A 23,023-nucleotide genomic window follows, 5' to 3' on the forward strand; every position below is an offset into this window, starting at 1 on the left:
CCAAGACAGTCACTCTAACGACTGTCGTTGGCACATGGAGCACAAAGGGAACCAGTGACATCATCAGCCTTGTGAAAGCCCCTCCCTGAGGTTAAATACCTGGGTCTCCACACCAGATAGTTGGACCAGTCCCAGCCTGGTCAGGTGCGAGAAGGAACTGATGAAGCCTCTTGGATGAGAGGTGAAACGTCTTCCTAGACAAATAACCAAGTCCACTTGCTTTTGATTTAAAATTCTTTTGAGATATTGTTCTCTAGACATTGAAGCATTTGTAAATATGTAAATACACTATGAAGACATTTTTATTGCTTTTCCACACAGCTCCATTGAACCTTTGAGCTCACTTACTGGTACATACTGGTTTATTACATTGAGCATCACTAATGCAACAGAATATGGCATAGATATTAATGTATATGTGGCCTGGATATGATGATGATACCCCAGTGAAAACTCTACTTGTCTACTTGTCATAACCATAACGAGAAGCTACTTAGTAACTCAAGATGTTCCACTTTACTTGGGGGTGAGCAAAAAGAGAAGTTAATAATTCAGTAGTTGGTAGACTAATGAATGGGTCACTATTTGTGCTGTTCAGATTTATGAATGCAGTGATCATTACTGTTTCACACATAAGCTACATGTTAACATGTCATCCACTAATCATTCATTGACGTGGAACCAACATCCCGCCATAACCATCCAGAGGTTATTGTTCCACACATGGACCCCAACACTGCTCTCTCTCTCTCTCTCTCTCTCTCTCTCTCTCTCTCTCTCTGGAGAAGTGGGCGTGGCGTCGTAGCTAGGCAGTGACGTCAGCGGGAGCTGTTCATAGCGGTGTGGTGCTGAAGAGAAACCTCTCCCCTCCTCAGTCACACGGCCGCTCGCTGGCTCGGTGGGTCCGCAGCCATCAGCCGTTCTCCCAACGCTGGATTTCGCTCAGCCTCAGAAGGACACAGAACAAAAAAAGATACCTGCACCGTTTACATATCCCCTGAGGCCCATGTGGGAGGGATTTCCAACAAGTAAGTCGCCTCTTTTCTTTCTATCGCTCTGTCTAATGTGTCGGAAAACAGCAGGCATGGATACATGGTTAGCTACTGGGCTAGAAACGTTCATAAATCACAAGTGATATCCTGCCCAGGGAGATCATCTCACTTATGGTTGTGTAGTAGCACAGATATATCCCTGCTGTCTGTAATTAACAGTCCCTGAATGTCCACAGAGGCAAGACTTACAGCCGCGCCTAAGTCTTACCCTGTGCCTGCCCGGGGTAAAACATTTGACTCATATTTGCATGATCCAATGGTCAGAGATGCTCTCTCTCTCTCTCTCTCTCTCTCTCTCTCTCTCTCTCCCTCTCTCTCACTGTTGTCTTTGCATGAATGCCTGACATCAGAAAAGCAAGTTATTGCAACTGAAGAAAAATACTACTATACTACTACTCCTACTATCAATAATAATAATAATAATAATAATAATATATAATAAAGCACAGCAACATTGTTATTATTAGCATTATGTGTGTGCATGTTCCTCAGATTCAAACGGGTTGACAGGGACTGAAACACCACTATTCTAGACTAAGTACTAGCACACGTAGTAGTTTTACTGGTTCACACAGAGACATACTGGGACCAGTCGGTTCGTGTCCAGGCTGCTACTGGCTTTCTTGGCAGCTGAGAGCCTCACAGCTTGTGGGAGTACAGGAACTGGTGGATCTGCTGAGAGATGTTGCTTTTTTGAATCCAGAGTACATTTAGGTGTGGCCTGGCTGGCCTCTCCTCCTCTTCCTCTCCTTCTCTCTCCTCTTCTGTTTTCTGCTGTCCTCTCTGCTCTTTTCCCTTTTTTGTTTCATAGTCTTTTTTCATCTTTTATACCCTGCTTTCTTATATCTTTTCTCTTTTTTTCTCGGTTCTATTCTCTTTTCCTTCTTCTCCTTTTTGTTTCCTCCTCTCCTCCCCCCTCCTCTCCTGTCTTCTGTCTACGTACGTTTAGAGGGAGCAACTGGCAATCAGTTTTATTGTCTCTTTGATTTAGCTCTGGCACTATAACACAGTCCAAGTCAGTGTTTTGAACCTTCTTTTTGTATTAAGTCATAGTTTAAGAGACCATATTCCATCTAATTTGCTATTTTTTCACATCTACTGTATATCAGCTGTCAAACATGTACAAATGCCATCTTCCTGTGTTTCAGATATTAGAGGGGTATTCCAGCCATTTAGATGCACATTTCCATTAGAGACTAGACAGTAGGACTGGTCAAAGAATGGTCAAAATTGAAGCAGCAGAGGCCAGGATGTCCTGAGTTTTTGACTTGCAGTTCCCAGAATAGGAATCCAAACCACACAAGTCCAGTTTGTGATGAAGGCTGAGTACCTTTAGTTAATGTGCCATGTTTACTTTTGATTCTGTGAATTGCTCAATCCAGTTCTTGGCTTTGATCCAGCCTGCAAGAGGAGCAGAAGGCTTCACAATATGTCCACATCTTGAAACATGATCTTGAGACTAACCTTTTCAGTTGTGACATCTCCTTCTTTGCCACTTCGAAAGCTCAAATCATCACCTTTTGATATTTCTAAATGAAAATAGTGTTAGTCATAAACCTCTGAGTGCCTGTTAATGTTTGTCTGTTTATTTAAGTGGGAGTTTTAGACCTGTCATTTGTCAAATAAAAGTGTCTCCATCAGGAGACAGAATGAGCAGACTAATGTTTAGTTCAAGCTCAGAACATATTAACCCTGCATGATACCTCACATGTCCTATGGACTCTCTGGTGTTGGAAAAAATGCAGCAATGTCAACTCCCCCACCCCCCCTTCTCTCTATCCACATGCACCAAAAGGGCTCCTGGCTGTCCAGCTTACTGGCTTCCTGTTCATGGCTGAGCAGGCAGGTGGTTTAGTGGAGCTGGCAGGTTGATAGGGCAAGCAGGTTGGGGGTCAGTGACACCTGATAGTACCGGATCTGGTGTCTCTACCTGTGTGCAGGCAGAGAAACATGGAGTAATTGGATAAGATGGAGTAATTGTGGTTAATACCAGCATTGGTGTGAGAGGTTTATGTAAAGTTTGTGGTGCTAAATGGTGCTGACACCAGTTGTGGTGGGATGACAATTCAGTTCATGTATTTGTATCCACTTCTAAAAGACTCTTTGTCCCTGTGCCTCTTCACAGAAAGATCAGAGTTCAGAGGCTGCTACAGAAAAGCTCCTGTGTTGTTTAAAGGACGCATCAGAATGTTATTTATTTTGTAGATGATTTACTGCCGCTGTCAACACCCCTATGCCCATCAAGTGATAACACTTGGCTGACTGAAGCCTCGCTCAGTCTATTGAAATCACTGTTATAAGCTGAAGACTTTATACTTTACCTTGGGAATGCCAGAGGCTTTGCCCTGTGATTTTTTTTTTTTTTTTTTTTGGCAGGCAAATTCTTTTTTTATAATTTGATTTCCATAGGTCTGTGAGGTTGTAATTAGGCACAGCAGTGCTTTGAGCCAAATACTAACATAAGAATGTTAGCACGATCACAATAACAATGCTAACAGTCACAAGCTCACCAAAGCTGTTACAATTTATCTGAGGGGAATATGAAATTTGATGGCTAGCAATTTCACTTCAAGTCTCAAATGTCAACCTCATAGATAAACTAGAGGAAAAGTTAGTAGGATTTATCCTCTGTGCAGTGTCTCTCAAAGGTTTAATGGAAGTCAGTCCACTGATTAGACGAGGTATTTCAGTCTGGACCGACTTATCAAACATCATTGCCATATTTAAAGTCACACTGCTAGTGTGGCTTTAAAACGATTCCCAGTTAGATAAAAGCACAGGTTCTTTTCATGACTGACTCTTCATATTCCCTGTGGGACATAAGGCTCCATCCACTGTTCCACAGGCTCACCACAAGTTAGCTTCATCTTGTCCATCCAGTTCTGCAACAGCTCATTTTTTGTCTCTGCATTTCAATCTGCATCCAGTCAAGTTCGGAGATAGAATTTAGTTTAGTTTAGAGTTATTACATACTAGGTTATTTATTGTGATATGTTATTTATGTAATTAGGTTTATCTGTACTAAACTACATTTAAATAAAACTTGTAATAATAAATAAAAAATTGTCCACTGGCGGGGAACTCCTCTGAGCTCCTTAAGGACTCCTGTAGCTCCTCAAGGACTCTTACCCTCTTACCACACATTTTCAAACCTCTGTTCCAGATTAGCAAATAGATTTAGCATGTTAGGCCATGAGAAGAGCAAACCCCCACCACTCCTCTGCTTCTTCATAATGCTTGTCTTCAGCAGTGCCACACAGGTGAGATTTTTTTTATATAACTACTGGGCCTTCGCGCTCTGCTGCGTCTCTGTTATTTCCTGTACCCCCCTCCACTAGGTTCTCTCATATGAGTCTGAACAGAGTTTATTGAACTTTTGGAACTGGATATAATGGGCGGGGTCTGCAATTAGACAAGCATTTCTTTTGATTTGGCTTGGACGGCAGCATGGTTTTGCACACAGTTCCCTCCCTTGCTCCAACCATAAACACTGACTGGAGATGAACTCATTGCGTGTTGAGCTAGATGGAGGTAAGTTGACATTAGTGTCATATGTAGTTTTTCGGGACCGTGATCGTGGTTGGCCACTGTCAGGCTGTCACTGCCCCCGTTAATGCATATATAAGTTTGTCCCATCTCTTCTGTTGTTGGGGTATGTGCGATGCCGTTGAAATAACAGTAAAATTATTTCTTATTCAGATACTGATTCTGACTCTGAGCCAGCAGAAATTTACTGATACATGTATTATTTTTTTTACGCACAACCAAAGAGGACATATTTGCAACCCAAACTTATGAGATGCAAAATAATGCAAAATTTAACTTCAAAAGCAAAATTCCAAAGTCTGTGACCAAAAGCAACGAGACATTTGTTTGCAGTCCTGATACTTTTATTCTGAGTTTTATTAACAAGAAATATGCCCTCAGAACAGTCTTCTTTTATGATTGCTTTCTTGCTCAGATCCATGGTCAAACAAGAAACCTCAACCAGAAAGGTAGTTCAGACATCTTTTTCACGTCATTTTAAAGCTAGAATCCATACCTGTCCTAATGCTGTTGTCCTGTGCAGCAGTTCAGCAGAGATGAAAGAGTTGTTGTGAACAGCTGAGTGGTTGCCTGCTGTCTTTCAAATCAGCCACTGCAAACCTTGAAGGATGTGTGATACCTGTGGGCTTATGCTGTCAATTTTTAAATCATGAAGGTGTGATGGTGTGAGATTTTCCTGCTGTGGCTGACTCTCTTAGAACCTTCTCATTATAAGAGTGTGTTGTGCTGCACAAGAATACAGTGTTAATGATAATTTCACAAAATGGCACAAAAAGAGGTCAGAAGCTGAAATTCTATACACTGGCAGCTTCATGTTAGCCTGCTGATAGGACTGACTCGCCTCTTTGTTCCACTTCATTCATTCAGTTTGACACTGTGCTCTTATTATTTTATTTCTTGCTGATGATGTGTTTCGCCACGCCCACTGTTGCTATTTTCAGCTGACACAGAAGCTGTATCAGCAGTTTCCAGGGAAACATCAAATTAAGAGTTCCTACTTCTGTAAGTCATCTTACAACATCTTATACAGCCACATCAATCTTCTGCACACTTGTTGCCATATTTCTGGTCATTTTTCTGTCAGTATTATTTGTACATTTACAACTACTGGAATCTTTGTGGATTTATGACCAAGACACACTTTCCCATATGTCACCAATGTGTGGAATCCACTGAAGTTGTCACAGTGTCCTTTACTTGCAGACTGCATGAACTGAGCTGTTACTACTGAACGAAACAGAATAGTATTGAGTATTATATTATTATATTATGTATTATTCATACATAAAGACAGACGTTAGGAGTTAGGAGCCTCAGAAGTCAGGTGTAACCGCTCATGATTCCCACCATATGGTTTACTAGCTGCCATACGTGGACTGGTTATGTGGCGTCGGTTGAGCAGATCAAACAGGCAGCCACTCACTGAAAGCCTTTCAGATGAGCTTTTCCCTCAGATTGTCATCCAGATCCTACAGCCTACTTAATATCTGGTCAGCATGTTGCTGTGTACCCACTATAAAATGACAAGTTCTTCAGGTCTGCTTGGTTAGGACAGAATTCCTGAATAAAGCTGCAGCAGCTGTGCATTTGTTTAAAAATGTGGTACTGTTAAGTATAGTGCTATAAAGAGTTTTTATTTTATATGTTGAACCCTTTTGTTGAGTCTCCGTGTCACAGATGTCTCTCGACCTATTGAATCTCTCTTCCCCAGTAACCACTATGATTGTTCCTAATTAGTGAGTCTTTATTACATAAAAGAAGATTCTTCTTCACTTCACTTCACATTATTGGTTTTCTTGTGCCAGGGTAGCCTGCTGAATAACATAATATTAAACACTTTACACCTATAAAATCAAATCCCCAAAGGAATTATTGCACACATGAATTACATAGCTATTGTTATTGCACTGCAAACTTCTTCTCTTAAAAGAAAAGCAATTGCATAAAAACTTCCCTGGGAAGGACAATCCACAATGTAAAGGCTAAAGTCAGTTAAATATGAATAGAATAGAACAAAGTAGAATAGAATAGGGCAGAGGCCTTCTTCAGTGCACAGCACTCTACTGAGAAACATGTCATTTGTATTGTGACTCAAACAGAGCGTCCTGGTTGCTGTTGGTACAGATCATTATATTTTTCACTCTGAGATACTGTATCTCATTGGCATATTTTCCAGAGTACTGAGTGTGCCTATCACTCCCAAAGCTAAAGCTATGAAACACTTTGTTCATGTCCAGTTTATCGGTCAGGCCTTTGTGGATGTGCAGGAAAAGCAGGTTGTGTTTAGCCATTTCTCTGTCGAACATTTCACAAAACAAAATGATATTTCACATTACAGAAAGGGCAGGACAACACCTCTTGTTTATGATTGGACAGAGTCCCTGTAGACAATTGCATGTCATTTCCTGTTTCTTCTGCGTACTCTCAACAGTGTTTTTAAAGGAATTTCAAACTGAGTTTGAAAGAATGAAGGTGGAGAGTAGAATTATAAGGGAATATTTTAACAAATGATGTGATTCTTGAAGTTAGCTTTCGATTCACAGCTTCTGATTCGGTAAAATCATTTTGCTGTGTGATGACTGTAAAGTCACTGTGCAATAAGACACTGACAGCATCAATATCAGCTCTCTGCATTTCATTCCTTTTTTCTGCATCTAGACCACATTGGACCTGGTCAGGTTGCCTACATTTGTGACTTAGACTAAGATCAGATGTATTTTATGACCAATTAATACAGAAAACCAGCTCATTCCAAAATCATACTTCTTCCTGCCACTGTATACTCTCATGTCACAGTTGTATGAGGTTGCGTGGATTAGAAGACAGTGCAGGGTGGTGACACTTTTTGATTAATCTTAAAAATCTGGGAAATGTAAAGTAAAACTGTTTTGCATTGACGTAAGATGAATCCAGCTCATTACCTAAATCTTCCACAAGTCTCTATAGAAATATAATTCTGGGACAAAGTATGAGGTTAACTGACTTAATACACTACAGCAGGGAGGTCAGGGAGTGCACCTACTCTAAAGCAACCATCTATAGGCTGTGTTTAGCAGGCAGCATACGGTGGGCATACTTATATAAATATGTACATGTAGAAGGACTGTATGATTATAGCATGTGACTACTTTAGCTCTAATTAGACCCTGTAGAGCTGATTAGAGACCAGACCATGTATCAACATCCAATCTCTCCTCCACCCTCTTTCCTCCCTCTTTCATTTCTACTCAGTCTGTTGGAGCTTCATCTTTTCATCGTGCCTTCATCTGGGTGCATATCCTTTACATCCCATCTCTCTCATCCCCCATCATTCTTTTACGTCTGCCATCCTGCCATCCTCATGTCTTCTCTGTGTCCTCCATCTGTCCATCTGTCTATCCACCCATGCTGCCAGCATGGGTGGATGTCTGCTGAACTGTATTGCTTTTGGTTGCATGTCGTCCAAAGAATAGCAGTCTAATGCTGAGAGATGGATGCAGCCTGACAACCTGCTCTCATGAGATGTTATTCTGCTGTGTTTTAATCTGACATCATCAAAATCTTTGGGGATTATTTTTAGTTTCCACAAACATAATCAGTTTGTAACATTTGAACATCTCCACTCAGCAGGTGTATTCTACATGCATAGAGTGTTTTTCTTGAATAAAACCCACTCCTAATTGTAGATCATTTTAATATTAGAATGGCATGCTTACTGTGTTTCAGGACAATCATCTGTTGAGAAAAGGCAGCTGTGTTTGTTGGGTGGAATCTGTCCACTTCATCACTCCGGTAAATAGTTGTAACATTTTCACATTCATGTTACCTGATCACTTAGTGACATTTTCGTCGCGGAGCAACAATAAGCACTGAGCACACAAGCCGCATGTCATGTTTGCCAACATCACTGGACATATGGAAGTTGTATATTTCAGAAAACAGCTCTATTTAAAGTTGTAATGTGTAATGTGTATCTGCTTGTTACTTGTAGCAGTTAGCGATGGCATCTCTCTCTCCTCCCACTCTCCTGATCTCTCTTGCTCCGTGTGCCTCATATTTCGTTGCTTCTCTGCCTCCTTTAGTGATACTGGCATGTTCAGTAAATGTAGTTTATTTGTTGCACAAAGAATTGTGGAAAACACATTACTACTGTCGTTAGCTATAGTTGTTAATGATTTTAATATCTGCGCTTTTCAACATCTTATTTATATTTGTTGCATATTGTCCTTATTTGTTGTGCATTTATGTGATTGTCTGCTGTGACAATTAAAATTTTGCATTGTAGAAAATTCTGATAAGTCTGTGCATAATAAGACAATGTGCAGAACAGCACATAACAATAATATTAACCCTATTCCTAAATAATACACAATGACACGTGATTGTAGTCAAGTCAAATCAGTTTTATTTATATAGTCCTAAAAGACACATGTTGTGTGTTATCTATAGACTCTATGGGTCACTGTGAGGGGCATGTTGCCAATGAAAACGGTTTCAAACATGCATTTCATCAAGTGTTGCATAAATACATATAACTACTGATTTATCTCTGTTGCCCTGCATGTTGTCAGTGACGCCTATCACATTTCAATAGTATAAAAATCACATCCCACTTGAACCATCTCTCCTGGGTTTTCATGGATTTGTAGCTCTCTAACCTTTTCCTCTGGAATCAGAAAATAAACATGACAGGGGTTGGCAAACATCCAGGATTACAGTGGGCGGTAGTCTGCAAAGAACTTACAATTTGTGAAGGGCTCCTGATGTTAAGCAGATTTTCCCCCATTTCTTATATTAAAGAATTCATCATCACAGCAACTTTGGAGTCAAAGTGACAACAGCATCAGTGGAAGTTTTAAGTCACAGTAACGAGCTCAGAAGAATAGAGGGGCAGACAACCTAATGAAGGTCAACTGTCTACTGCAGTGACTACGACTTAGCACACACACACACACACACACACACACACACACACACACACTCATACACTTATGTGGCAGACACACATTAACATCACTTGTGCTCTGTGACAGAGGAGATTATATAAATCATCTCATGCGTCATACATAGCACGCACACACACACACACACACTATCTCTCTTTTCTCTTCAGCTGTGTTATAAATCGTTCCATTGTTCTAATCTGATATCCAATCGGTGGTGGAACTGTGACCATCAGTTGAACTAGTGTCCTTCCTGTCCTGTTCACTGCTGTGTGTGTGTGTGTATGTGTGTGTGTGTGTGTGTGTTTCCTCAGGCATGTTAACACCCAGCCATTCTTTTCCTGAACATCTTCTGTAATATATAATAAGGGAGAATAACTCCTTAAACTAGTTTTTAATATTTAATTCTTGTGACTTTTTTGAAGAGTGAAGACAAACGAGTTTTAAATCCAACATGACAGGTCTCATGTCTGATTTATTGCGGAGCAGAGATGGAGCTACTCCACCGCAGGACTACTTTTCGGACAACATCCCAAATGTTTTGCCACATTCTCACAGAGGATGTGTGTGTATGTGTCATAAATCAGCAGTGACTGCCGTGCACTGCTGAGACAGAGAGAGGATTATAATTCAGAACAGATCAATGTGATTGATTGCACAAAACCAGAATCAGCTCCTGCACCAAAATGTCTGTCTTTGCTGACAGGCACACCTCTACAGCAGTGTCATTAATCCCACCTATATTTTTATTATTGTTGAGCGGGGGGTTTGGGGAGAGCAGGGGCGGATCTTTTTTATTCATTCTATTATTTTCTATTTTCTAAAACCTTCCCTTGTGAGGTTGTCTTTCATGCATGTCATGGGTAGTACAAGTGTGTTGTGCCATATCCAAAGGAAAACAATCACATCTCTGTATCACAGTATCTATGACAATCAAAAAGGTAGCTAAGACCAACGAGCGCTTTTTTGAGAAATACTACGTGTCAGTCTAATTAGTGATTTGCTAATTTAACCTCTCATGTGAACACAGATGGCTTTGTGATTGTGTTTAAAGCAGCGTGTGTCATCTTAAATATTTAGTTATTTCCTTGTTTTAACGAGTTGTACCAGTACTGTTACATTATTTTGATAACTGCCTTCCCGAATGTGTTAACAGTCCAACTGAACTTCTTTAAAGAGCCTTCGTTACAGATTCTAATCTTTATCCACTGGCTTTGGTAAGTGACTACTTTCTGTTGACTAATGTAAACATTAGGCCTAAGATTATAGTATAAATTTATTCAAATTGGGGTTTCTGGGGGAGGATTTGGAAAGGGAACAGTTCCTCTTTGTAATCCATCTGAATGAGATTGGCTGAACGATATTTACTCTGGATTATACTCATTTTGTCGAAATATGTGCGTCTCACTGAAGCTACATTTAGGGTGGACAGCTGTGCAGTGGATGTGTGTGTGTGTGTGGGGGGAGCTGGAGAGGGGGTTGGTTGCCTGCCTGCTGCTGTTGGCAGGTCAGTGTGAACAGACTGTGTGAACATGGAGAGATTATGTTTTCACCGCTGGGCCGCTGTCTTTACCTCGACCGAGAGGACGCAGAGAGCAGGATTTGAGTTTGGTTGAGTTAATCTTCCAGTCTGAGGTTTATATTTGGAAACTGTGTGTGTGTGTGTGTGTGTGTGTGTGTGTGTGTGTGTATGCTGTCAGTCATCTACCCTGTTAACTGATTAAATCATACACACCCACATCATTCACACTATTGTCTCATCATGCTTGGCTCCATTTCTTTGCAGTTTTTATTTGTTATGAAACTAAAACACTTCTGTTTCTGTGGTGCTGCCTTTCTGTCTAACCCAGAGGTGCACTCCTGCTCTGTCTCCCAAAGGCCCTAATCTACTTCTTGTGTGAGGTCAAAAAGGGATACTTTGGGTGGAGTCACGCGCGTGTGTGTGTCGACCACATCTGACGCACACATCTGGCTTTAGAAATTCAGGGAGAACCAACCACACACTGAAAACAGGAGGATAAAACTACACAGGCAGTCTCTCATTACCTGCGTAGACTCGAGGCCATGTTCTGACCTCAGTGAATGTGTATGTGTGCTGGAGGCTGAGGGCTGGGGGAGAGAGGATGAGCGGCAGCCCTGTTTGGTAATTAGTGAGGCGCTGAGGTGAAAGATGACAATGAGGAAGGGTGGGCTGCGGCTCTGTGCTGCATGTTAACGTGATTTCCAACTTCCTCCTTCATTCTCTTTCTATTCTCAGCCTCCCACAGTTTAATTCAAGGTACTTTTATGGCTTAGTAGGTTCAAAATTCAGAGTTACAGATACAACTAGAGCAGCTGGTAGCATCGATTGGGTTCTGTTGCAACCAGGAGGAAAGACTGGAGACGGACTGGAACCAGACCTGTTGTCGTTTGGCCACAGTTGCTCAGTTGCTCAGTCAGTCGGGCTACAGACGCTGTTTTGTTGCTGCTTCTCTGATGCACCCTGTGAACCTGTGTGTGTACGACTTAAAAACTAAGAGGGGGCAGTCAGGCCACAGGAACGTTAAATATATTTTTTAAAGCTGCACCAATAAATATCTTTATATGAACAATAGAGGTGAACAATCATATGACTATGTGTACCTTGAAAGAGGTTGTTCACTGTGTCTAACGCAAAGAGAATCGTCACTCCTTTCTCTCCCTTTCCATGCCACCCCCCCACCCCCACCCCCAAGGCAACATCATACAAAACCATAACAGTTCCCTGTCTATGCTGAAAACATGCAAATCTATCTTCCAATGAAATCGGATGACAAAAACAGCTTACAAACACTGCATAATTGCTCCGCAGACATTAAAAGTTGGATGTCTGACAACCTTCTCCAGCATAATGACACCCATCCACTCATGTCAGGGCTCATACTGAGAATGACCGGCCTTCAGTTCAAAGCCCGCTGCCAGAAATGTTTGGTGCAATGTTTGACTCTGATTTTAAGTTGGATCACAATATAAAAAGAGGCTGTACAGTCATGTTTTTATTAGCAGAAGAATATCACCAAAATCATTTGTGTCATTCACTGATACTACTGCACCCCGTCTACATTTCTCTTGCAAAAACCTCTGCGTGACCACATTGTGACCATATCACACCCATTTTAGCCTCCCTACATTGGCTACCTATATCTTTTAGAATCCATTTTAAAATACTTCTAATCGCAGTCAAGGCTCTTTCTGGTTAAGCAGATCCTTGTATCTAGATATTATATCTCAGCTCTTCCCTCATGACCAAAACACTGCCTGAGGTTATCGGGCAAAACTCTGTTATCTCTCCCAAAGTCTTGGTTAAAAATCAAAGGTGACAGTGCATTTGATGTTTGAGTCCTGAGATTCAGGAGGGCCCTGCCCAAAGAGATCAGGTGTGCTGAACCACTGCCCCAGTTTAAATCACAGCTCAAAGCATAGCTGTGTAAAGGTTCTTTTAACTTCTGACTCATTTCTTTTATCCTCACTGCAGAATTGTACTAAAGTACAAGTATTGTTAGCTAAAAAAAAATGTACTCAAGTAAAACGTATTAAAAATGTCATCAGAGAAAAATATAAGGTAAGTCACTTGAAATGTACTGAATAAATGTTACTGTGTTACTGTGTTTAGAAGGGGGAAGGGGATGGGTAAAAAATGTTGGTGATAGTCTTGATTACATGCAGGCAAATACACCATTCCCAGGTCAGGCTCTTTGCTGCCTGTGCATAGAGCTGATAATTACAACACCACTTCAATATTAAGCTACTTAAATCTAATCACTGCAACTTCTCATAGAATTAACAGCAGAATAAAGCAGCAAAAAAAGGCCAAACCACAGAAACTCCACAGCAGCTGCAGCTGACAAACACAGACAAAGTAGGGGAGACTGGGGCTTGTTGTCACACGGGTAAGTTGTCACATTGCAATTGTCTTCTTCATCAGAGGGGGCAACTAAAAAGTGGAATACTAGTTTTCTTCCTCTACATGGTCAGGTCTCATGTCCTGTGTGAGAAGAGAACAACACGTTGTAAGTTGAGATGAGCACCAATTAACCATTTTCCACAACCCAAAGTAAAAAATGTTAACTTTATATATTTAAAATTAAGCTTCTTTCAGATAAATATCCTAGCAGTGATACATGTGGACTTGTTAGAGAAGAGATTAAGGCATCCTGTCTTACCTCAGTCATCGTTCTGTGTTAAGCTAACTTTAAGATAGAGCTAGCATTAGTAAACATGGTATTTTGGGGCAACTTGTCTCAGTCATCTGGGGGTAAGTTGTCACATGTGACAACTTACCCCCAGATGTCACATGTGACAATTTACATGAACATGCCAAGTGCTCAAAGGAGAAGCCCTGCTTACTCCTTCTGGACAACCACTGCTCACATCTTTCTATTGATGGGCTGAATTTTGCCAAAGAAAATGGCATCATCATGTTGTCCTTCCCACCCCACTGCACGCACAGGCTGCAGCCTTTGGACAGAAGTGTTTATGGGCTGCTTAAAAAACATGTGAACTCTGTCTCTGATTCCTGGATGAGGAACAACCCAGGTAAAACACATCTATGACATCCCTGGGATTATAGCCACTGCTTATCCTCTGGCTGCAACCCCTCTTAATATCCAGGCCAGCTTTCGGGCGACAGGGATTCAGCCTTACAACAAGGATGTGTTCTTGGAGACAGAATTTGCTCCTTCTTATGTCTCACATCGCCCTCTACCAAGCCCAAGCACTAACCCAGCCATTCCAGGCTCCGAAACTGAGCCATCTTTTCCAGGCCCCAGTACCAACCCACCCAGCACCAACCCAACCATTTCAGGACCCAGCACTGACCAAGCTGCTCCAGGCCCTAGCAAGCCAGCCACCTCCACCAACACATTAACTCCAGAGGATATTAGGCCTTACCCAAAAGCTGGTCCAAGAAAACAAGTTAACCAGCAGAGAAAAAATAGAAAAACTGCTATTCTCACCAACACACCTGTGAAGGAGGCACTTGAAGCTGAAAGGCAGGCACAAGGGAAAAAAAGACTATTCAAAAAGAAAGGCAAGGCAACCAAATCCAAAATACCAAAGAAGCAAAGCACAGGGAAGAAGCAGAGGGCAGGTAAAAAAAGAAAAACTCCAGATGACTCCTCATCGGAAGAAGATGAGAACCTGTGACTGGTCTGTGTAGAGCCATTTGGAAACAGCCTCCCAGGAGAAACCTGGGTGCAGTGCATAATATGCAAAGGATGGGCCCACGAAGAATGCACCCCAGGCAAATCAATGTACGTATGTCAGAACTGCGACCTAGATGAGGAGTCTGACTAGTGAGGTCAGGTTTTGTTTGAGATTTTATGACTGGATGTTCCAGGACTGATTAGTTTAGGACTAGTTTAGGACTTGTTTAATGTTGCATAATGTTTTATGTCAAGGTTTATTCACTTTCAAGTAAAAAAAGTAACAACAATAATTTTGTCCTTGTTTTATTAAGTGCAAAATCCAGTGTGACATCTTACCCCATACAATGTGACAACTTACCCGTTGGTGGGGCAACTTGTCACATGTTCACAATCTCTATTTGATTGCTTATAACTCTGCACTTACACAAGATATGAATATGACATGAATACAAAATATATACCTGAGACTTTGGCCTTTCATCTGGTACACATTTTTTTAATATATGATGTATTGATTCCAAGAAATATATAAGAGTGTAAAAAGTGTGACAACAAGCCCCGGTCTCCCCTACTATATTGCTACCCAACACAGTAGCTGTTGATGTTCTCCTCTGTACAGTGTATCTGCACAACAATCTGTCATTTGTTGCACACACCTGTCTGAATGTCACTCAACCGAAATGAGACAGCCCGGCCTACGGAGGATTTCTGCTTTGTGTCACCAGCTGTGTCGCAAAGTGCGGCTCCTGGCGTCAAGCAACCTTGACAAAACACAACTTTTTTTTTTTCACAAAAATCAGGAGGTTTTAAGGCCCTTGGTTTTGACAGTTGTACCATTAGCTGTTGAACTGAACTGAAACCAAATACTGACATTTTAACTTGTAATCCTTGGGCTCTCTGTCTGTGTTGTTTGCTGCCACATTATTTTGATTACCGCACACAATGTACCTTGGGATATTTTGGGCCACGAAGGATCCACCAGTCCACTCAGGACTGGTTCTATTTTACAGTGAGACAGACCTTTTATGTAGCAAAGTGAAATACTTAAGACTGAAATTATAGATTTGTAAAACTACAATTACATAAAAAACAACTTTTTTACAGTAGCAAAAGTAAATGTAACTTGTTTTATTTATTTGTCATTTATTCTGACCTTGTTCATTGACACTTTGTTTCTTGTCCATGTGTCTTTTATTGCTTGTTCAGTTTTATTGTATGTACAGCACATAGTCAATCTGTTTTGAAAAGTGCTATATAAATAAAGTTATTATTTTCAATTACAGTCAGTGGATGGACCCTAAATGAATGGTATTGTTGCTCCATGTCTGCTTGATATGGAAATAAACTGTTTATAACTTGTTCTATGGAAAACACCTTTATTGAGTGATAGCATGTCAATGTTGTGTTCACAGCCTGTTGCGTTCCCCCAAGTGGCGATAATGACTCCAATAATGAGCTATAATAAGGAGTATTGCTGCTCTACAGTACACTGCATTAGCTCTTTACTAATCTGCACTAATGTTTCAAACTTAAATGTAGCTACTGGGATAGTTTTGTTGGGTCAAGTACAAATTCTGGACTAAAACTTCACACTAAATCTTCCATTGCAACTCTTCAGGTTGCAGACTATAAGCAGTCAGATTCCGTTCCATAGTTTTCTAATGCTAAGTGATTACAGATGTGCACTGCACCAGCTCCCTGCCTCACTCGCTCTGACCTGAAACGAGCTCCTGATATCACACGTATGTAAACGATCATGTGGGAACAAGATAAATACAGGGCACCTTGCAGTAAATCAGAGGCAGAACCAACAGGATTAAACGTTACGCAAACTCAATCTCAGCCCTTTATCCAAACCATTGAACTAAAGTCACCAAAATCAAAACCTATTTCAAGGCACACTGCACATAGAGAGCACTGCACAAAATAAAGCACAAAAATATATTTCATTTGATGTAAACTATAATTAATTCATCAACAATCTCATATATATATATATATATATATATATATATATATATATATATATATAAACAAATCTGATCTGATATTTCAAAACTTCTACTGTCGAAAAACAGCACATATTCTGAGCCTCCATTAACTGATAATGACGTTGTGTCATTGTGTCATGTGTCAAATCTTGTGCAATCAAATGGTCAAATATGGTGACAAAATATAAGATAATAGAAGATATAAGATAATATTGACATGATGCACTGGTCTCAAAGCTGCATGTTTATTAGCAAACATAGCCTAAGAAGCAAACCCAAACAGCACCATTACAGACTAATAGTTCTGACTAGCCTGTTAAAAGGTCAGCCAATGGTTTTATTGCTTTCCTATGGCAGATGGCAAACAGCCCTATTATACTTACGTCCATGAATTATTCATTGCACAATTTAAATCAACATTTTACGTCATGGGTATTGTTCATATAATTGTGAGGGATGACATCAATGATATTGTGATTGACATGTCAGTTTGTTTGGGATGTGTTTGTCCATAATAATTGATCCACAATAATGACATATAGTGTGTAGCTTCCAAATTATTGAGGACAAACTCCCAAAGAGAGTTTGCAAAAAAAGGATTCAATCAGACTGTCAGAGAAGCCAGAGAAATGAATGTTGTTACTAAACTCAAGAGGCTTTATTGGCCTCTAAAGGCATGAGGGCCAGAGAACAGTCCTCCAGAGTCAGATCAGAGGAGGCCCATATGAGAAAGCCACAGAGGAAGAAGAATCACATGCATAGACCCAGAAAAAGAGAAATGAGTTTGTCATTGATTATTTGGCCTGTATGTTTGAATCACTGAATCAGAATCCAACAAGGTTGTGAGTAGAACAACTTTTAGGGATGATAGGAAAGAGACACAATTGTTTGATTGTTTAATGTCTCTATTACTGAACTTAATCCATTTATAGGGCCCAAGCACCGGGGGTGTGAGGACCCTCATGAAACACTGCTGTTATTGTTCTCCCAGATGAATTGCCTTTTTGAGGACTTTCCCATGCTCAAATACCCATGAAACTTTGCACACGCGTCAGGCCTGGTGAAAATTTGCGCCACCTATCAACACCCTACTCTACCTGTGTTGTTGTGTATGAAATTCAGTGGGCATATGTAGTATGCTGAGACCTACAAAAAAGTCAGTGGCACCCATACTCTAAACCCAACAGGAAGTCCGCAATTTTGAGTTTCTTGGCGCAGTTTGCAGGTTACAGGCATTGGAATTTAATGACCTCCTCCTACAGAACTGATCAGATCGACATCATATTTGGTGAATCTTAAGACCTTGTGATGTTAAGTTGTGAAGTGTGTGAGTTTTCGCTGGAGGATCTGCTCATGGCGGTGCAGCGAATTCCGATGTTTTGCCATGAATGATGAACTCAGTCTAGCTCCATCATGCATTGTCCAAACTGTTCCAAGCTTTATGTGTTTGATTAGAGTCCCGGCCTGAACACATCTACATGCTCATATTCAGTTGTACTCATAGTGGCAACTAGAGGCAACAGGAAATGTCATGTTTTACATTTTGGTGTGCTCCTCCAAGCAGATTGATCAGAAACGGCTCCAATGTGGTCAAAAAAATATTCCAGACCTTGATGATGCTTAATTGTTAAAAAAGAGAATTTTCATTTAAGTGTGTGGCTCAAATGGTGCAGCAAAATTTGCAAAAGGAAGCTGATGTAACTCCATCATACTTTGTGTAGTCAGCTCCAAAAGAGGTCAGATGATGCTAAACACCTTGATAATGCTTTACTGGGAAAAAAGGTTTTTGTTGAAGAGTGTGGCTGTGCTGGCACATGACATTTTCATTGTATGCTCTGTGATTGACATGCTGGAACACAGTGTGCACTTATTGCATGGTCTGTGGCTCCATAATGTGGACACAATTAAAAATGCAATTAAAAATGCATTACCCTCTGTGGCTTTAACTCTACTATATATTGTCCAATCTTCCCCAGATTTCGCATGTTTGATGGCAGCGACACATTGAAGTCGTCTGCCTACTAATATGAAGATATAGTCAAGTAACTCTTGAGTGACAGTCATCATTTGATTTAGATGACATTTTCACTGTGTGGTCTACACCTGATAGCGTGATAATTAAAATAGGGTGATAATTCAAATATTTTATGAATAGTCAGCAGATGACGGCAATCCACATGTTACGAGTGAAGATTTATGGAGTTTAGAGTTCTGATGGCCTCGATCAGAAATATTAATGCATGAGCACGGTGTCTGACGGTCGCTGCTATGTGTGGCTGCTTTGCCTGGCCTGCTGCAAGGGCTTTAATTACTGTTTATAGTTCTTCTGCATTCACTAAAGTAGGTGCAGGTAAAGTCAGAGTCTCCTTGTTGTCATTATGACATCTTAAAGGGTTTTATAATACTAAAAGGGTTTTTAGAAGTCAAAGTTATTTAATGGAATAGTGAAGTACTGGTTGATTTGCCTTTTCTTTTGTGGCTATGTCTGAACCCTAAAATAAAGCCATCAGCTAAAAAGAACTGAATTTGACTGGTATAATACTATTTAACTGATATTGTATTTATTTTGGTTATCAGAAGGTTTCCATCAGTGCCTGAGCCTGTTTCCTTCACAAATTGTGCCATCAACTGTAACAGGTTTGTGGTTATTAAGCTTGTCTAAGCAAACATTTATGTGCTTTCCCTGCTACCGCCTTTGCTTTTGACATCTCAGTGATTTCAGATGAGAAAGTAAAGATGACAGAGCATCACAAGATTCATTATTCAAGATGACGGTTGATTCCACAGGGAAATTTGTAAAAGACATAAAGCGAGTTCATAAAAGTAAAACCATTTTAGTGCTTTTTTTTAATAGTCCTAGTGCAGAGTAGAGCACAACATGCAACACAAAATACAGATAATCTTTTATTCTCAACTCTGCGTCTTCATTATGAGTTTTATAGCAGTTATTTACATGAAGAAGAGCAGCAGTCACACTAAACAGAGACCAGTTCAGTCGTGTCTCTTCCTGTATTGCACAATAGTCATAAAAACCACATAGTGCTAAAAAAAAAATAAAAAATCCTCAGGCTTCTCATCACTCTGAATACTGAGAACTGAAGAATTAGATGAACCTGCCCAAGAGCTACAGTAATACCAACCATCAACCTTCATCTCCAGCCATCAACACAAACTTAAAACAAGGCTTGAATCTGAAGCAATCTGGTGAGTTATATTTGTCATGTGAAACACAGTAGATAGTACACTGTGCTAAAGCTATATAGCTTTTAAAACTGCACTGATGCTTGGTCACTTCCATGATAGACAGTATGCCAGTGGCTTATGTTAGCACTGATCAACTGTTCAATCTAATGTTTTCAAAAAATACTGTAAGATTAAAGTCAAGTTTTACTTGTTGTGTCAAATCACAACTGTTATCTCAGAGTAGTTTTCGCAAAATGATGGCTTGACTAAAAAAGGTCCAAATTAGGATCAGCATCAGAAGGTAGCGTACCATTAGCCACTTTTCAACATGAACGTATTACAGGACCCTCTAATACATCCATGCATTTCGATCTCGGCGTCTCTGCATGAATGTTAGTTGCCATAGCTGCCCACCTCATGTCGCAGGCGTCACATGACCAATGGAGCATAATCTGATTGGCTGGATGTTGGCTCGATTAGATGCAGAAATGTTGGATCGGAAATTTTTAACTCAAATTTTGAGATCTGAATTTGGCCTGTTAAATGAGCAGACAGGACAAAGTTCAGCTCCACTTAGCAGAATTTTAAATAACAAATCCATACATGAAAAAACATAATGCTTTTTAACAATTTGCAATAAAAATACATTTTCACATTTACGCTTTCAGGTGTTATCTGTTATACTGTATATGTGCAAAACAAACCAACACATTAACGAGAATTTAGTATTTAAGTGCTTAACTTCATGCTCAATGCAATTCTGATTACGGGAGCTCTTGAGTTTTCAGCCCAAATAAGTAAGAAGCAGTGTACACAAAACCACCATATTAACCAGACCTACACACAGCGTTGGTTACATTTCAACGACTCAAACACTGGCTAAAACAACCATAAACTCACTTACAAACTCTTGAAAATGCACAGCAAAATTCAGTCACACAATCATTATATGTTTTCTCATGACACTAACCTGGTAAGAAAGGTTAAGTAAGGCAGGTAAGGCCAAAATAATAAGCCACAAACACTGAATAAAGGTCTCTCAAAACTTGAAATAAATCATTAGCATGAACTGAAATACATATAACAGAAATACATATAATCATCATACCTTGTATGTAAAAATGTGACCATATCTTTTGTGTTCATCACAAATGCAAAAAAAAAACAGTGCTATAAATTCACAGGCTTCACAATTTCAAAATCTAGTGAGACAGATTTGCTTCCATAAATCAGCTCTACAATTTGTAGGGATTTTACTGATTTACTGATCAGATTACTGATTTACTGATTGATCTTTGCCTGGATGACTATACACAGCTCTCCAGATGTCCAGAGCACAGACACACAGTCACATACTGTCCAACTCTAACAAGAGTATGAATGTGTGGGTAACATTTGACACATCTGCCAGCTAAAAGTGCACAAAACAAAAATAAGCACACTGCAGCACTGGGACCTCAAACCTGCAACTCAACCAGATTCTGGGCTGGTCTGCCCACTGACCACACACACTCCAAACTGACATCAGCTTTCCATCAAGCTCGTTAGACAAAGAACAGCCAACCCCTTAATGACAGAGTAATGAAGTGTCAATGGGATTAGTGACTGTAATGATTTTGAAATTGAAATCCCTGACACTAATCATCACTGAAAAAAAAAAAAAATCATATTAACACGTTACTAACTCTCAAAATGTCAAACTCTTATTGTAATTACACTTAACAACATCATATGTGTATGCTGTAGCTAAAAGTAAATGGGAAAAAAACTCTTCAGAGATTATAGCAAGTCAAGAAAATGTAGCATGTCCTGTACAGTGTATATGCTTATTTATGTTCACTGTGTAGTATTTTATTTGCAGTTAAAAATGTTCAAAATGTCAGCTATAATCATTTCCAAATGACTGCTGCTGTGTGGAGATGTACTGTAAATAGACATCTCATTTTCAGGCTCTCTCTCTCTCTCTCTCTCTCTGTCTCTCCCTCAAACGCTTAGCCAACGGCCTGAACTTTGGGCTGTTTCTATGGAAACATTCACCACACTTGGTGATGGCGACATCCAGCCAGCAGTCATATGCTCCTGTCCTCGCTCTGCATCGACTGTGTCCCTCTCTCTCTCTCTCCTTCCTTTTCTGTTTGTTCTTTCCATCACCATTCCCCTGAGTATCTATAGAGACGGATGAGGTGAGGAAAACCTTATACCTCAGTTTCAGTGAATTCAGATTTGTCTGGGTTAGGGTTTTCTATGATGATGAAGAGAAAGAAAGAGTCACCATGAAGGCTGCTTATTTGTAAGCTAAATCTGAAACTCCAGAATACATGGGGCAATATTTAGGACCCAGAGTTCTCTCTAAAGCTGATAGTTGGAGGGTTTTCCAGAACTAACACATGCTAAAGCTTCATTAAGAAAGGAACCTGAGTCCCAGAATCTTGCTGACATGTATGACATATGAAACACACATTATGTACAGGGCAGAAAGTGCTGTCACAAGTATGATAGATACTAAGAGACGAGAACAGGAAAAGGCTTTGGTTGTCCAGGGAGATATCAGCACAGGCAATAATAGCAACATTTAGTGCAGGGAGGAGGAACAAGCAACAGATAAGCAGTGTGGTGCTGGTCCTCCTGATATGAGGCCAGGGCCTCGTTCAAGAGCAACGGCACATGCTTCATACACATGAGGAAAGGTAATCCCACAGGAACAAGGGGAGACCGTACAGACTCTAAGAATTTGTGCAGCTTCCCCACTGAAAGAGATTGATGCACCTACTCTACCTTATCTATCTTATTTATTTATTTCTATTTATGCTAATAGGCTCTTACTTTTAACAGCGCTAACTGTGGACTCACCGTGGCCAGACCAGTGATCCTATTGCACTGTGTCTGTGACTCATCAAGATGACACACTGTGGGCTCACAATCTGTCTATATCTAAAATCTATTTGTAACTGTAAAAAGCAGAATGAAAGCATTTTAGAGCTTGCATTAATAGATAATGGAGGCAATGCAACAAGCTATAAACACAACATTCTCATGTGTTTCACTGTACAAAGTTGTAAAGCTGGTGTAGACATGGAGCAAGATTAGCATTCATTTAGAGTTGTGTCCCTGGTTATTGAGTCAAATATTCTTTTTCCTTCTAGCTCCTGAGAAAATATGCCTCT

At 40.2% G+C, this 23,023-nt stretch overlaps 1 protein-coding gene across 1 annotated transcript in view; it reads left to right on the forward strand.

Annotated features, from left to right (window-relative positions):
• Positions 1–873: 873 nt before the first annotated feature.
• Positions 874–23,023, forward strand: part of smpd3 (sphingomyelin phosphodiesterase 3) — a 75,040-nt gene continuing 52,890 nt past the window's right edge. Inside the window, exon 1 of the mRNA XM_071489300.1 lies at positions 874–1,028. The gene's annotated coding sequence lies outside the window, so the exon portion shown is untranslated. The remainder of the gene's footprint in view (positions 1,029–23,023) is intronic.

This window comes from Trachinotus anak, unplaced genomic scaffold, assembly GCF_046630095.1.
Source record: "Trachinotus anak isolate AG129_WGS33_773 ecotype Australia unplaced genomic scaffold, CSIRO_AGI_Tana_v1 ptg000002l, whole genome shotgun sequence".
NCBI classification, from domain to species: Eukaryota; Metazoa; Chordata; class Actinopteri; order Carangiformes; family Carangidae; genus Trachinotus; species Trachinotus anak.